Below are 17,120 nucleotides of genomic sequence, written 5' to 3' on the forward strand. Positions count from 1 at the left end.
AAGAGCATTTTTATTTCTATTTGAGGTCAGTAGAGCCCATTGATAGTAAGATCCTTGAGCACGTGTAGTGTGACTGTAAGGGAGGTGTTGATAAAACAAGTGAATCATACCTGAACCAATGATGGACTGGTTACCAAGAGGGCCAGAGCTCATGGTAAGAACATCCCAATAGAAGCATGGGATTTCTTAGGTTCGCTCTCTAGATTTAGAAGTTTTTCAATGCATGAGTGAAAGAGACTAAGAATGCAATCAAAGTTTAAAGTCAAAAGTCAAAATTAAGGGGGAATGTTGGAAGACATAATTCCTCCCATGTTTACAGCCTATTAATCTCTGAAGACTCCTTGTGCAAATTTTGCCTTTCATGCAAACAACTAGTTAAACTATATTTCAGAGGTATTTTCTAATATAAAGATGAAGAGATTTGCTAAGTCTTCATGCAGCCGGGACTTCAAAATTGTATCTATTCTCCACGCATTCAAGCTGTTTTTAATCTTCTATCCACCGTAAGAACTTATGTTAAACAAATACTTTGCTATTAGGGTGAAATCCTCTATAAAAGAGAGGAGTTGTATTCATTTTATGTATCAATTAATAAATGTTAAATTATTCTCTGCTTAGCAAAATATTGTGCTGTTTCTATTTTTTCTGTTCTTTCAGGTGCTACGCTTTCTGTTGCATGGGTCGTTGTAAGTTGCATGATCATCTCTAAGATCACGAGGCCCTTTGGTATGACTGTGGTCATTGGTGGGTTTCCCTTTTGTTGGATCGATGTTTCGTCCTCTCCCCTCTTCGCCATTGTCTACTGTGACTGGTGAGTGTTGTGCATCTCTTGGTGGATAGGCCTACATTATAGGGATTCCTTCTTTTTTGGGGTTCGATTTTCCTTCGTGGTTTGGGTGTGGCTAATGGCTATGCATTTTACGACGATTAGCTTGCGCTCCATTGTGGAGCGTTCTATTTTTTCTATGGTGTCGACTATTCATGGGGAGTGCCATTGGTGGGGGTGGGGTTTTTCTTCTCTTTGCACTACTTCTTGGGGTTGGTGGGTGCCACATTCTTGCTGGTTGGGCCCGCTTTGCAGTGGCTATGCATGTGCGGTGGCTATGGACCTGCGGTTGGTGTCTATGGCCCTATGTTCTAATAGTTGTGGCCCCTATTTTTGGACTTCGTGGCTGTCGTTTTTCTATTTGTCATGCTATTCCTGGCAGATGGGCCTACCCTGCAAATTTTGTGATTGTTAAGTGGCTTTGACCATCCGTCCTTCGATGTTGTGCTCATTCGGGTTGAGATTGGTGCTAGGTGTTGTGTGGGTGCTTGTGGTCCCTATCATTTGGTTCCTTTTTCACCCTCTTTGTGTCTTTATAGGTTTGGTCTCCTCTGTTCTGTCCTGATGGTCCTATTAAGGGGGGATTGTTTTCTGGACATGGGATTTTCCTTTGGTGCTATGGGCCTCTTGGATGAGATAGTATTGTCTTCCCCTCCGAGAGACTAGTTTTTACTTTTCCCTTCCTTATTGGTAAGGGATTTGAAGGTGTTTTGTGCTCTACTCTTTCTTGTGATCCTATGGAGGTGGGTCTTGAAGTTGCAGTGTTAACAAAGGTTCCTTATGATGGGCATGCCAAGGGTTTTTTTCTTGTTCTTCTATACGGTGTTGTTCTTCTAAGTGGTTGCTCTCCTTTTGCTGAAGTGGATGGACTTTGGATAGGTGCTGAGGGCTGATTACCTTGTGGGTGTTTAACTAGAGAGGGATTTATTTGTTGTGTGTCTACTTTGGTGTCAGATTCTTGCTACTATTGAAGGATGCTACCTCTCTTGAGGATCTCTGCTTCTACCTCTTACTCTCCTTATAAATTTGTGCATCTTGCTGGATTTGTTGCCTTCAGAACCTCTCATTCTGAGTAGGTGTTGGGATCATCTTATCTATGGTTCTGAGTAGGTGTTGGGATCATCTTATCTATGGTTTATTGTCTGGGGCCTTTCCTATTGTACTTTTCCTTACTAGGTGTTTGTTTCCTAATATTTTTGTTGACAGTTGGTCTATTGAGGTGGCCTTTGTTGGCAATAGGCCTTTGTGGTGGCTTGTTTCGATACGAGCCTATTTCAATTTTTCTTTTTGTTATGGTACGGATAAAAAATTTACAAATACCTATTATGGCTTTATTTAGTGTAAGGCCTTCTCATTTGTTTATAGTGATAGCCCATGCCAAGGATAGTGGTATTTTTCTATGGTTTCCTTGTGATTTATGTTGTATTGGTATAGTTTTTTTTATGGTATGCAAAATAGAGACAACTATGGTTTTTTCTAATTAAAAAACCATACACAAATATAATTTTGAACAATATTTATTTCAAATAAAGGGATCTATATATAGAGTCTATTTATATTTAACTAGGAAATTTCCCCACAATTGAAGGACGCAATTATTTTGGCTCCAAAATGACAATACGGTGTGCATAACACACAAATTTAACACACAAATTTTGCAAACAACGGTTGCGATCGACTAACATGCCAATAACACAGTGTACAATTTGACATTTTTCAAAGCAGAATAACTGCAACCCAATTGATAGTAGTTGACAGTGTAAACATTTCAAATGCAAACATTTCATCAAATGATTCCTAACTAGAGTCCTTTATTCACACGCCTTCTATTCTTAAAAATTTCAACAGTATTTAATTATGAGTACAAAATAATATAATATGTACAAATAATTCAAGACAAGAATGAATACATCCGACCTTACTTTTTTTTTCCATAGCAACTTATCATTCAAGTCAAATATCACGGAAAACAAAGCTAATATGTACATTGAATGAAATTTTCTTTGCGTTTATTAGAAATGGAAATTAGAAACTGCATTATAAATAGTAATGATAGACAGAGATCTACGTATTCAAACAGAGAAAGCAACAATCCAACTAAAAAATATATATATAAGTTAATCCAACTAAAAAATATATATATACCCTAACTTATGAAAACCTTTCCAACTAAAAAATATATATATACCCTAACTTATGAAAACCTTTCTTTAATATCAAAATACAAAATTTGAACATCCACTGTAATGATACACACTTCAACTCCTTATAGACACAAATGATATGGTACACACATATCTGAAAATACGCAGATATGGTGGTGTCCTTCAGGTAGATGTGCTCAACAGTAATGATAGACACTTCAACTCCAATTCTCTCAATTTGCCTTGGAGTTCAACCACTGTGGCAGAGGAGTTGTCATCTAACCATTCCTCAACTGCAGTTATACTTGATATAAGATCTTCTGCTACATCACCCTCCATAGAACCTTCACTCTTTGCCTTCATCGCCCTCTTCTTCATGTTCCAAGCATTACATTCCAGAGCGTTTTTGGCCGCAACACTCTTTTCCCTCGCTTCTTCGTCCTCCCTGCGAAAATTTTCTGCGTCCGCTATCATTTTATCAATCTCTTCAATGCTCAATCTGCCGCCTTCATTAGTGATGGTAATCTCACGGCTTGCTCCACTTCCCTTGTCATGGGCTGAAACGTTCAGAATTCCATCTGCGTCCACTTCAAAGCAAACTTTAATACTTGGCACTCCGGCCGGGGCAGCCGGAATCCCTCTCAACGAAAAATTTCCTAGAAGATTGTTGTCTGCAACCAAAGGTCTTTCACCTTCGTGAACCAGAAAACCTACATCTATCTGATCGTCATATAACGTGGTTACGGATCTCTCTTTCCGAGTGGGAAGTGGAGTATTTCGCGGAACAACTACCGCCATAATACCATTAGACACTGCGATTCCAAGACTCAAAGGCGTGATATCCACCATGACAATGTCAACGTCCTCCTTGTTCAGCACAGCTGCCTGAAGCGCAGCACCATAGGCCACTGCTTCGTCCGGGTTCACAGAACTGGAAGGCTCCTTTCCATCGAAGAAATCCCGAACCAATTCCTGCACCTTTTTGTATTCGTGACGAACCCCCTACTAATACAATATCATCGATCTGGCTCTTATTCAACTTGGCATCTTCCACGCATTTCTTCACAACTTCAATACACTTCTCAAATAAATCAATGTTGAGCTCTTCAAACTTTTCTCTCGTGATCTTCAAGTGAAAATCATGTCCTTCGTATAGACTGTCGATATCAATCACAGTCTCTACCACCGAAGATAAACTTCTCTTTGCCCTCTCACATTCTGAACGCAGTCGCCGAAGAGCTTTGGCACTCACACATAAATCTATTTTGTGCATCTTGTTGAACTTTTGGGTACAGTAGGCAAGCATTCTGTTGTCAAAATCTTCACCTCCCAAATGCGCCTCTCCCCCAACGGCTTTCACCTCAAATTTGCCTCTCTCAACTACAGCAATAGAAACATCGAAGGTACCTCCACCAAGATCAAACACCAGAATGTGTTTCTTCTCTTTCTTAGCTCTACCAAAACCATAAGTCATGGCTGCAGCGGTCGGCTCATTGATGATCTGCATAACATTCAGACCTGCAATTCGGCCAGCGTCTTTAGTCATCTTCCTTTGGGAGTCGCTGAAGTAGGCAGGCACCGTAATAACTGCATTTTTCACCTCAGTATCTAGATACCGTTCAGCTGCAGTTTTCATTTTCATTAATACCATGGATGAGATTTCCTCTGGCGCAAAGAACTTCTTCTCACGCTTGTAGGTCACTTCAATCATAGGCTTGTCGTTTTTCTCCGAAACAACATTGAAAGGCCACAGCTTAATGTCGCTCTGAACAGAAGAATCACTAAATCGTCTCCCGATAAGTCTTTTCACATCAAACACAGTGTTAAGAGGATTCGTGGAAATTTGAAACTTGGCAGCTTCTCCAACAAATCTCTCGTTTTCAGTAAATGCGACCATAGAAGGAGTAGTTCTGTTACCTTGATCATTAACAATGATTTCAACTCCGTTACCCTGCCATTCTCCCACACAGCTATAAGTTGTTCCCAGGTCAATGCCGATGGCTTTCTCTTTTCCCTTCCGACCCATTTGTGAAGATTCTACAACTATACTGAGAATGCAAAATAGAATCAGACACGGTTGTCAGATGAAACAATAAGATAGTATGCAATTAGATACAATGAAATTCTGTATACTCTGTGAAATCTGAAAACATATTCACAAATACAGAAACACAAAAGAAAACAGAGATTTAACACACAATTAAAACATTATTCAATTCACAAACGCCTCTATTACAGCTCTTTTTCAGGCATTAGTCTCATCACATACTATATTACAAACATTAATGTTGACTCAACGAATCCAAAACTAGGCTATCCCTATATAGATAAATTATTTCCTTAAAATATGCTGAAACTACACTTGTTTGTTCCATGCATCTATAATGTATTATTTGCTTCATTCTTTACCGACCTTAAAGACTGGCAGTGATAGATTAAACTAAGTGTTTAAGCATGCATCATGGTAATCAATGGAACTTTGCATGGCAATAACATTGAGTGAATCGTATGCATGGCGGTGAGAGGCTCATGCATCACTTTCCAACATATTCAGCTCTAAAAAAGCGTACAGAAAAAACTGATACAAAAGAGTTTTTAAAAGCAACACTTCAAAGGCCGCGATCCAGCAGACTTGACTAAAAATAGATTAACAAGAGTCTTTATTTCAATTTTGAAAAAAGGTCTTTATACTATACAGGCTGCATGATTAACAATGAACTCAGTGCATGGATTGAGAATGGACATGCTAAGCTAAGTAAAGAACTCAAGCAAAACTGGGCATAGAAGCTATGCATTACGCATTGGATCTCAATCAAAACTTAAAATAGATCTACCTCTATCCCCTAAAATTGTTGATAAGTGATGCTGCTCTAGCATGCAGCTTCATGCAACTCCAGTTTGGACATGAAGCTATCCATTCATCACCATGCATAAGCTATTTTTAGTTAATAGTTTTTTTTTGTTTATTCATGCAAATAAAGCATGTACTCCAGCATGCATGAATCCTTAGGACTATTTTTAGTTTTGCTTTTTGCATGAGTTTGTTTTTAGTAAATAAAGCATGTTGTGCATGCACTTATTGTATTCTTAATTTAGGGAGTAGTTTGCTTTTTTTAGTTTGAGAGCCTTAGTAGCTTTCCATGCAAAGCTAGGAATATATTTAGAGCTGCAGTTATTATTTATTCTTCTAGACTACAAATTCTTTATATATACAGCCTCTATGTAATTTTTTAATTAAGCTTCAATAAAGATATTGGTGTTTTCTTCTTTTTGTTGTTATTGTTTGCTAATCAGTTGGTTCAGAGAGGATAGGTCAGATTCAAAATTCTACAAAAATTACTGCACATGACTGCATTTTATTATGCAATGAATATAAAACAGAAGAAAGTTGTTTTGAAAATAGCGAAGAACTTCTTCTACTGCTCTACATGGATCCGTTGTGAAGCCGTTGGCCGTTGATGGATCGCATGTCTTGAGAGGTTTTTGTAATCGACTTAAAATCACATTGTCAAAAAGGATTTCCCATGATTCTAGATGTCATAAATATGATTAATTATACACGAAATTTTAAGTGTGAATGAGATCTATATTTACAAACAAATTATCATGACATATCAAACTTGAAATTTAATTGGGATTTTTTCACTTCTGTTTGTAGAGCAACGCAAATTTGCTAAAGAAATTGGATCTCTCTCATGGAATCCATGACAAGAACATATTTTCTTTAACAATTAAGAGACAACATTGAATAATGATGCAATTACCACATTATTTGATTAAAAACATCAAAATAATAAAATTAAATATTTTCAAATTCTAATAGTTTTTATCTGACTTATCTTTCAATTGATAAACTCTGACATAATAAAAAACCAATATCTACCCATCACACAAAAATTACTGGACAGCCAAGAAATACGGTGACAATTAGGCCCTTTCTATCAGTAATTAATTTTTAATTAAGAAAAATAGAAAAGAACATTATTTACTAAAATGGAGCCGCCCTTTTCTTTTGTAACAGTTGTTGTTCTTGGTGGTTTTCGTTGTATTTATCTTCAATCGCAAAAAATAACGATTCTGTTATTTTTTCCGGCTTTTAATTCTGTATTTTTTCCCCCCAACGATTCCCCGTTTCTCCCCGCTTTTAATGGATTTTTTTTGGTTTTCTTGATTTTTATAGATAAGTCTCCCGTATTTTTTTGGTTTTCTTCGATGTGTTTTATTTTTAATTTTTTTGAATTATGCCTCTTGCATTATAATTAGGATCTTAAAAGAAGAAGAAAATCATATTAGTTAAGGTTAATACATGTCCTACAAATCTTAGATCACATGCCCTCAACGATTTTAGTTTAAATTTTATTTATTTAAATATAAACAAAAGTATGTCAATTATTGTGTTGTTGTTGTTGTTGTTGTTTTTTTGTTTTTTTTGAATGGAAAAAATTATTTATAATTATAATATATCTTAAGAGTAATCTATATCAAGTAGGTTCATATATATTTTATTATATTGTAATTTATATTACATTATAATTATTGAAATTTTTTTTTTTTTACAAATAATAAAAAAATTATTTATTTTTTAATTTCATTAAAAAAATAAAAATTAATTAAAAAATGGTTTACAAATATTTAATGTTTATACGTTTTACAAATAAACAAGTCATAGTATTGTAATGAAAAAAATTGTTCTAATTTTTTATTTTAATAAAAATACTTATTTTAATTTTTAATTATTATAATTAAATCATTGTTATTTTAAAATTATATTAGTATAATTATATTTATGTAATATTAAGTATAACTCTTACTTTAATAAAATAATGTAAATAATTATAACATAATAAATTTTACAGTGAAATATATATTATTCTTAAGAGCATAATCCTAATTTAAAAAAAATAAAAATATATAATTATAATTATAATAATAAAATTAATCCCAAATTTGGGGATGACCCCACAATGCAACCGTTAGTTGTGAGCCTCCTACATGGGAGGTCTTGGGTTCAGGAAGACAAGATGGCTCAAGGAGATATAAGGGTGTTAATGTGGAACAAATATGAGGATGAGGCCCCTAAAAAATGTGGTCTCACTAGTTCATAACTTCATTCAAAAGCAATTTGGCTTTAAACCATTACCAAGAAAACAAACCCAAATTTAATTATTAATTTGTAGTGTAATATTATATTATTTTAATTATATTTATGTAATGTTAATTATAACTAGTCTTAATTATATTTATGTAATGTTAATTTTAAATTTATGATTAAAAATTAAATTATTTTGTATACATTAAAATTATTAAAAAGTTAGTCTATTAATGGGCTTGCTTGGGCTAATCTAGAATTCGAGAAGGTGAAGGTGGTGGAGTGGTCCAAGTTGAGGGAAGGATGGTATAAAATTAATTTTGATCGAGCCTCAAAGGGTAACTTAGGATTGTCGGGAGTTGGATTTGTGGAATGAAATTGGGAGGGGAATATTGTAGCAATTGGAGCCTCAAAACTTGTGGAAGGAATGAACAGTGAAGCCAAGGCTTGGGCAGCTATTGAAGGGTTGAAAATGGTAAAGGAATTGAAATTCTTGAAAATATAGCTTGAAGGAGATTCCTTGATTATTATTAATGCAATAGAAAAAGGGTGAAATAAATGCCTAGAATTTAAATAAATATATAACCGTTGCCAAGCATTTATTAGAAACTTTTGACGAATTTGAAGATGAGAATGTGATGAGATTAGGGAATGATGTGGCAAACAAGCTATCTAAATGGGCAGTGACTCTTGATGATGGGCTAAAAAGTATGGTGGAAGATTTTTATAATTTTGAGCTTGATCTCTAAGTTGGAATAGTATGATGCTGTTTTCAGAAGCTATTAATGAACGAATGTGGTGGTAGAGTGATGTGACATGGGTAGCACTTGGTGCTCATAATTGAGGATGGGTGGCAATTGCATTTTAATATGGAGACCACCTTTTCCTCGATTATATTAAGACAACTGTTAGCATTTATGAGCAAAGTAACTGAGAAAAGAATGAAAATATTTTCAAATTTGATGAAGTAATTTTTATTTAGATCATGGAATTCCTTTTGGATGAAGAATTTTTTATGGCTAAACACAAGTATAAGATGACTATACATATTATATCAATGGTGGCGGCGTGGGGGTTGGAAGTTGGATGAAAAGATGTTGAATGGGTGTTGAAGGGTTGTGTGGAAAATGATTGGTTGTATGGTCTGCATTCAATGTTGGAAAGGGCGATTTTAGAGGCAAGGTTTATGCCAGAAGAAGTGGCCAAGGGCATAGATGAGGAGACTCCTAAATAGTTGATGTTGTTTATTCATTAGGCGTAGTAGATGAACAAGGATGAGTTCCAAGCAGAAGCATATGTCGATTGGGATTTTCTTGATTCATTACCTATGGGAAAAGGAATGAGAGGGAGCCAAAGGAAAGAGGAAGGAAGGGTTGGAGGAAGAATCAAAAGCAATATTCAAGATAAAAAAACCAATGGGTTAATCGACCTTTGAAAGCAGTGAGGAAGAAATAAAAAGACAAACACTATTTTTTGTTTAAAATTTGTTTATGTAGTTACTTGATCGATTCTTATATGTTTTATACTGTTAAGCTGTATAATTGGGTGTATATGGCAGAATACTAGTAGGTAGGGGTAGGATTTTGGTTGATGTTTTGTCAGACCATGGATATCATTTTAGAGAAAATTCTAGCAAATGTTTCTTTCTGATGTGAGATAGATGATACTACAACTTATGTACTTTGTTTTGAATATCAATAAAATACATATAATTACTAACCAAAAAAATGATTAAAAAATTTATGATTTTCAAAAGTATTAAAAAGTAGAATGATTCCAAAAAGATATATAAAATACAATTATAAAGAATACATGTAATAATTAGGTTTATTTTTATAAAAAAAATATTTGTATTTGATTTTTCATTTAATTTTATTTAAATTGAATCAAATCCCTATAATTGGTTTTATTATCTATATTTTGAGATAAAAAAGAATTATTAAAATTTAGGTATCTATTTAGATAAAAATATTATTTAGAATATTATAAATAATAAAAAATGAAATTCCTGTTTATGGCAACCTCCTAAAATGGGATGGATTAAGTGTAACTTTGATGGTTGTTCTAAAGGCAATCTTGGGATCTCAGGGGCAGGAGGCTTAATTCGCGATCATAAAGGCTTCTTGTTAGTTGGGTTTGGCTTAGGTTCGAGGACATCAACTAACAATAAGGCAGAAGCTTGGGTGGCTTGGATGGGTCTTCAGAGACTATATGATTTCACTAGAAGGAAGGTAATTTTGGAAGGAGATTCCAAACTTATTATTGACAACCTCAATAATGTCAGCTCTCTTTCGTGGGAGATCAGAGAGATAGTTGGTAAATGTAAATGGCTGGTGGAATTGTTTGAAGACATCAAAGTATAGCATGTCTACAGAGAAGGAAATAGGTTGGCTGACCTCATTGCCAATCAAAGTCTTCATATGCCAGATTGGTTGGTCTTCAAGTTTGAGAACAAGTCTAGAGAGTTGAAGGAAATCCTTGCGCAGGAAAGAGGAATCATAAAAAAGAAGGTGGGAAGTGGGAGTACCAAGCCGTTAGAATGAGATCTTTAAATTTATTTTATATCCACACTCTCAAAAATTTTGAATTGTCCATTGGGCCCACACAGGTGGAGGGCTTACAAGGTGATGACTCAGCGCCTAGACGACTGGGATCTCTTCTACAGTTGGATGGCCTACGTGGCTAATGACCTAGATAGGAATATTATCGATAAAATCATGATGGTGATGGATGATGACTATGCTTGGATTTGGGAAGATAAGGTATTAATTAGAAGGGCTGCAAAAGGAGTGATTTTTCATTTTCTACGAACACAAAAATGAGTGATGTTTACATTGCCTTTACGGGAAATGATTACCTCGGGTGTCGCACATGTGAGAATTATCATTTGAGTGATATCAGGAAAGGCATTTTAAATTCGTCCCTTCCAAAAGAAGTCAGAGTTCTTGATTTTTCTGCCTTCTGCTCGGTCGCTTTCATAGAGTCTGGTATAGTTCTAATCTTTCTGGTGTTAAGATGGGGGCCCCTCTAAAACGTATTGAACTAAGTAACTGTATGGACTTGAGAGATAACATAGAGCTATGGGAGCTCTTTCAAATGGAAGGTTTCACTACTTTTTTCCTAGCCATGAAGGGCTACAATAAGGAGCTCTCAGCCAGGGTTTGCAATTCCTGGCAGAACGATGTGGTTATAGTTGGAAGAATCACCTTTACTATGTCAGCGGAGTACACTACGGAGGTGATAGGCTTACATAATGAAGGAGAGAAAGTTGAGAAGAAGAGCACGAGAGATTACAGAGGTTACATGAAGAGATTCTTTGAGAAAGGTGAAAAACCGGTTCTATTTGAAAATGGGTAATGACCGTTCGACCCTTCCCAAGGCTTTCCCTTTGATTAGTTATCATGTAATGAAATATTTCACCTTAGAGGGTCATTATCCTACTGCCCATGGCTACCCTTTCTCCATTTTGAACCACATAAGACACCATGTTAAAATGAATATTTTGTTCCTTCTATTTTCATCCCTTAGTGCCTATATTCAAAATGGGGCAAACCCGCCTTTACACCAGGGTTTAATTTACATAATGTACAAATATGCAGTGGACCATACCCCCACCATGAGCTGTATTGCTTTGGCCTATGGTAGTGAGGGTAGTTGTAAGAAAACCCCTAAAAAAACCCCAGTTTAACCCCTGAGAAACCTAAGGATGCGCCTAACCTCTCTTGTCTACTTAAAAACATGGGTAAAAGCCCTATTGTGACCCTGGAAAATAATTCCCTTGAGTTGGCCTTGTTGGACTTAACCCCTGACAAGAGAAAAATTGAAATGCCAAGAAACACCTCGAGAAAAAAGAAGAGGTCTGGTAGTGAGTCGGCAGGAAAGAGAATTATCATCGACTTGGAGATACAAAATTTCAAAGATGAAGGTGAGAAGGGAATGGAGCAAGAAAAAATTGAGAGAAGCTTGGGGGAAAGAAGGCCTGCTAGGCTCAAAGCTAAAGAGAGGAAAAATCCCATCAAGAGTCAAGAGAACAGGACTAATACTAGCCTTTATGAAATTTATGATCTGAAAGATGAGGAAGACTCAAAGGATAATTCTGAGGACGAAGATGTCCAGGTTGAGGAAGAGGAATCGATTGAAAGGCCCAATGAGGACCCAAAAGAAGAAGATGAAGGAGAAGAAGAGAACAACAAGTCGAAAAGCAAGCATGAGTCTCCTTTCAAAAACCCCAATAGCCATGACACCTCTGGGGATGAGGTAATAGTGTTGTGTTCACCTAAGAGGCCGGTCCAGGAGGCTAACAACAACTTGGAGGAGAAATTGACTGAAATGAAGGAAAAAGTGGTCATGTTGGAGAAGAACTATGAGGAACAAAACAGGAAGGTGAAACATCAGTGTGATGCTTTCAATACCCTTTGCACTATCACGGATGGGGTAATGAAGAATGCAATCTTGGGCACGGTATCTGGTCAAGGTCGATTGAAGAAAAATAAGAAGAAGAAGGACAAGAAGGGTGCAAGGGAGATGACCAATGAGGAGGAAGATGGTCATCGAGAGACCTGGATGTAGAACTTAGGCAAGCTCAAGCGGGACTAGAACTTGATCAAGAAGGAGTAATGGTCATTTTGCTTCCCTCGTTTAACCTTTTTTGTTATGTTTTGCAATTGGCAGTATTTTGGGGCCTATGTGCCCACTTTGAAAGACTTAATGTTAAATAATTATGCCATGACTAGTTCATTAAAGATTGATAAGGATAATGCTGATAACAACATTAGTAATATGGTTTATGGAAATAACTACTATGATACTTTTGTAATTAGTAATAGGAATGATACTAGTATTCGTAGAAATAGTTTTAGGGGCATGAAAAATTTTGATCATTTTTTATTAGAAGTAGTATCCTACTGCTAGCTATTTTATAGTTGGTGAATGGTTAATGTTGTAATGTTGTATCTCTCTTTTTGGTCAGGATTGTCTCCCTGCCAATCTAACAAAAAATAAAAAATAAAAAAACTATTTAAAATAGACATTTCTTTTTAAAAAATACAAAGAAATCCAAAAAAAATCTAAAAAATCTATCATTCCAAAAAAATTGCTCTTATAACACAAAATTTTTAAACCAATCAGTGTAGATAAATAATTTCTACAATATCTTAAATTTAAAAATATAAATCTCAACTTTACAAAAACCAAATTTATTTTGAAAGCAAAAATAATAATTACTTTTGATTGGTGCAAACTAATTGATTGATTAGGTCGTGAATGCAATAGTATTTCCTCAACAAGCACTAAAAATATAGTTCTTATTTATTTATTTCATTATAGGAATAAAAAAATAAAATAAATACATTATATTTTTTGAGGGATACCTCTTTTTGAGAATAGATTGGTCACCAAACTTTAATCTATTAGAATTTAAGATTGAGAAAAGACCAGTTTGGATTATTTTAGATGACCTTCCTATTGAATATTGTAGTAGTGATGTTTTGGCTCTAATTGGAGAGGTTGTAGGCAATTTTATCAATGTAGAAAAGAGCTTTTCTAACAAATGCAAGAATATGAGACCTATAATTTTGGTTGAGGTAGAAAATTACATTAGAGAAATGGACAATGTAGAAATCATATTAAGAACCGGCAAATGGAGCCAGAGGATTCTTATAGATAGAAATCAAACTGGGGACAATTGTTTGATGAAGGGCCACTTGGGTGCTAGTTGCTCAAATCAAGTCTTTTTGAAGTCATATGGTTGATCAATCAACCCAGATGATTTCTACAAAGAGAGACATTTTTGGTGTAAATAAATATTCATCATGGATATTATTACACTTTACTTAAGTTAACTTAGGATAATGCATCTCTTCGTAGTTTGGATATGAGACACTTAGGGAAGTGTGCACATAGGGATATAGCTTGTAGGAGAAATTCCACCTTTTGTGGTCTTATCTTGTTGTTACACTCCATATTTGGTGGGTCCTCCACCTCTTGTGGAATATTATATTATTTCTCCTACCTACCCCTAGTATTTCTTACCTACCCTTGTTTCTCATTGAGCCACATGTCATGATTGTATGCTCATATATCCATATGGCCTTGCCTATATAAGCAGTTTCATATTCATTGTATTGGTGAATCCAGTTGATCATTTTGTATATTGATGAGAATACAGTTTGTTCTTGTCATTCTATTGTCTCTTTTATGCTTTTCATTGTGCCCTTGATCTTGGCAAAATCTCATATGGTATTAGAGTGATTGGGGGTTCATTGATTGGTTTTGGGAGACATCTTCGAAGGCTTCTATTTTTGGATATGAGGTACTGCGCGTTTTGGAGGCATCCTAGAGTGTTTTCAACCTCACCATTGTGTCTGGGAGGCTGTTTCCATAAAAAACGAGTATAAACTCGACCTATTTTGGCGAAAGTTGATTTTTGGGTGTTGGAGAATTTTTTTGTCAAATTCGGGCGGTACGGTACGAAACTTTCGGATTTTTTCAAAAAATAAAAATAAAAATTTCTGAAGTTGATAATCTTTTTTTTGAAACAAAAAAAAAAAGAATTTTTTTTGGGGGGGTCCGTACCTTCTGCCCAGTCAGCCTGGTCCAGGGGTGCGACGACCATTTTGATGCTCAGACGACCGTCAAATTTAGCACATTGTTTTGCTGACGTCGGCATTTTTTTGAAAATTTTAGACCCCTCTTCGTTGAACAGTTTGGATTTTGGGTCAACTTTGGAGGCTCATAACTTGCTCAATTTTGCTCATTTTTTGGTGCAATTTTTTTTATTTGGGCTAATTTTTCATGCTCTTTGCAGTGGTGTAGTTATTTTCTGATTTTGGTGAATAGGTTTTTCAAAATTTTTGGATTCTCTCAGCTGAACTTGTCCAATCCTCAATTTTGCAACTTCAAAGGCTTTGTTTGTGCTCATACGACCTCCTTTTTAGGTGCCGTTTTTTTTGAAGTGCATAATTTTTCGTCTACTTTCATAATATATGATCATTTTTCATATATTTTGAGTGGATATTGTACTTTCAAATATTGGTCTTTTTTGGTCTATTTGGTACTTGAAATTTGCTTGGATCTTAGTTTAGATCTCTTGCATTATACGTTTAAGTCTCCTTTGGCCTCATTGAGGCAGTTGTAAAGTTGAAATTAGAAGTTAACTTTGCCATTTTTTGCAAGTGGCCCATTGTACATGCACTAAGTATAAAGTGTCAAATCATCATTTTTTTTTTTGGGGGGGGGGGGGCAGGGTTCTTTGATTGAGTGAATTTGGGGGGGTGTCTTGTGTGATTGTGCCTCTTTTTCCTTGTGCTCTTTCATTTTTGTTGCAATGAGTCCTCATAAATTTCCACGTTTTACTCCACATAACTATGCATCATGGAAAATTAAAGTATGGAGCAAATTAATGGAAAAAGGTCTCACACATTACATAGATAGAACAATAGCAGAACCACGTGATCCTATAGATGGAACAATAACAGAACCACGTGATCCTAAGGCTGATCCTAATGCTTAGTTAGAATGGCTCACTAATAATTGCATGGCTCTTGGAACTTTGCATAAGTATGTATTAGATGACCTTATTTTTTACATTGAGAAGTGTACTACAATCAAAGAGGCTTGGGATATGTTTTAGAAATTGTATGGTCAAGTTGATGAAATTAGAGGTTACAAGACTGACAATGAACTCACCAACTTGGATCCCAAGAGTTTTGATACAATCCAAAGTTATGTCACCAAAGCAAATGAGCTAAGAGAAAAGCTTAAGGATTGTGGAATAGACAAAAAGGATGTTCAATTGATATTCAACTTGTTGGACAAGCTTGCACCAGAATATGCAACATTTGTTTCAAGGTTCCAAACTCATCATTTGACAGTGGGGAGTTCCTACATTATGCCTTCATTTGATGCTTTCATAGAAATGTTGATATTGGAACAATCTAAGTTGTTGAACATGGGGCTTCTCAAGACATCAAAGTCCAAGGCTTTCATGGCTAATCAAGGGAGTCAAGGGAGTCAAGGCAAATATTCCAAGAAGAAGAAGAAGTGCAATCTAAGTGAAAGCCACAACAGGAAAAAGGGAAATCATCTTCTCCATCACAAGGAAATTTTTCATCCTCTTCCAAGAAGGGGACTCCACCTAAGAAGGATAAACAAACTTGTGCTTATTGCAAGAAGTATGGTCATGATGAGCATCGATGCCACACTAAGCAAGTTGATGAGTTGACAAATCTTCTTAAGAAAAACAACATCAACTTGCCATCCACCTACACAAAGAAGGATTCATCTCCTTCCTCTTCCTCACAGTCTAAGGGAAAAGGGCAAGCATTTGTGGCAACAATAGGTTCTTCACAGCAGTGGGTACTTGACTCAGGTGCCTCTTATCACATGGGTTCTACAAAGGAGCAGTTTTCTTCATTGGAGCCATCAAAGGTACCTCACATTTACATAGGTGATGGTACACGAATTGAGGTTGAAGGGAAAGGTTCAATTGACATGGATGATGGAACATTTGAGAATTTTCTTTATGTTCCTAACTTGTCTACCAACCTTCTCTCTATCTACCAAATCACTCCCTATGGGAATGGGAAAAAGGTTGAGTTTACACTTGATTTAGTTGTGGTAAAGGAACTTGATGATGATGCCTTCGTAGCAGTGGGACAAGTCAATGACAACTCAAGGCTTTATTCATTCTCCCACTTTGTGCCAAGTTCTCCTTCTAGGGCCTTGCTTACTCATGCAAATTCAAAAAGTAAGCTATGGCATGAGTGGTTTGGTCAACTCAACTACCACTAGCTTCAGCTACTCAGAACTAAAGACATAGTCATGGGTCTAGCTCGAATCAGTTTGTCAGAAGGTGTATGTTTAGGTTGTTCCATGGGCAAGCATCCCGAGGAGAAGTTTGATAAGGGGAAAGATTGGAGAGCTTTGGAAGTTCTTCAACTTGTTCATAGCGATGTAGTAGGTCCGTTTCCATCACCTTCATTTAGTAAGGCCCTCTATGTCCTCACCTCCATTGATGACTACTCCCGCTTCACTTGGGTCTACTTTCTTATTCATAAGAGTG

The 17,120-nt window shown here is 35.8% G+C and overlaps 1 pseudogene; it reads right to left on the reverse strand.

Annotated features, from left to right (window-relative positions):
* Positions 1 to 3,030: 3,030 nt before the first annotated feature.
* LOC131054303 (heat shock cognate 70 kDa protein-like) lies at positions 3,031 to 5,211 on the reverse strand (annotated as a pseudogene).
* Positions 5,212 to 17,120: the final 11,909 nt, after the last annotated feature.

Source organism: Cryptomeria japonica, chromosome 2, assembly GCF_030272615.1.
Source record: "Cryptomeria japonica chromosome 2, Sugi_1.0, whole genome shotgun sequence".
Lineage (NCBI taxonomy): Eukaryota > Viridiplantae > Streptophyta > Pinopsida > Cupressales > Cupressaceae > Cryptomeria > Cryptomeria japonica.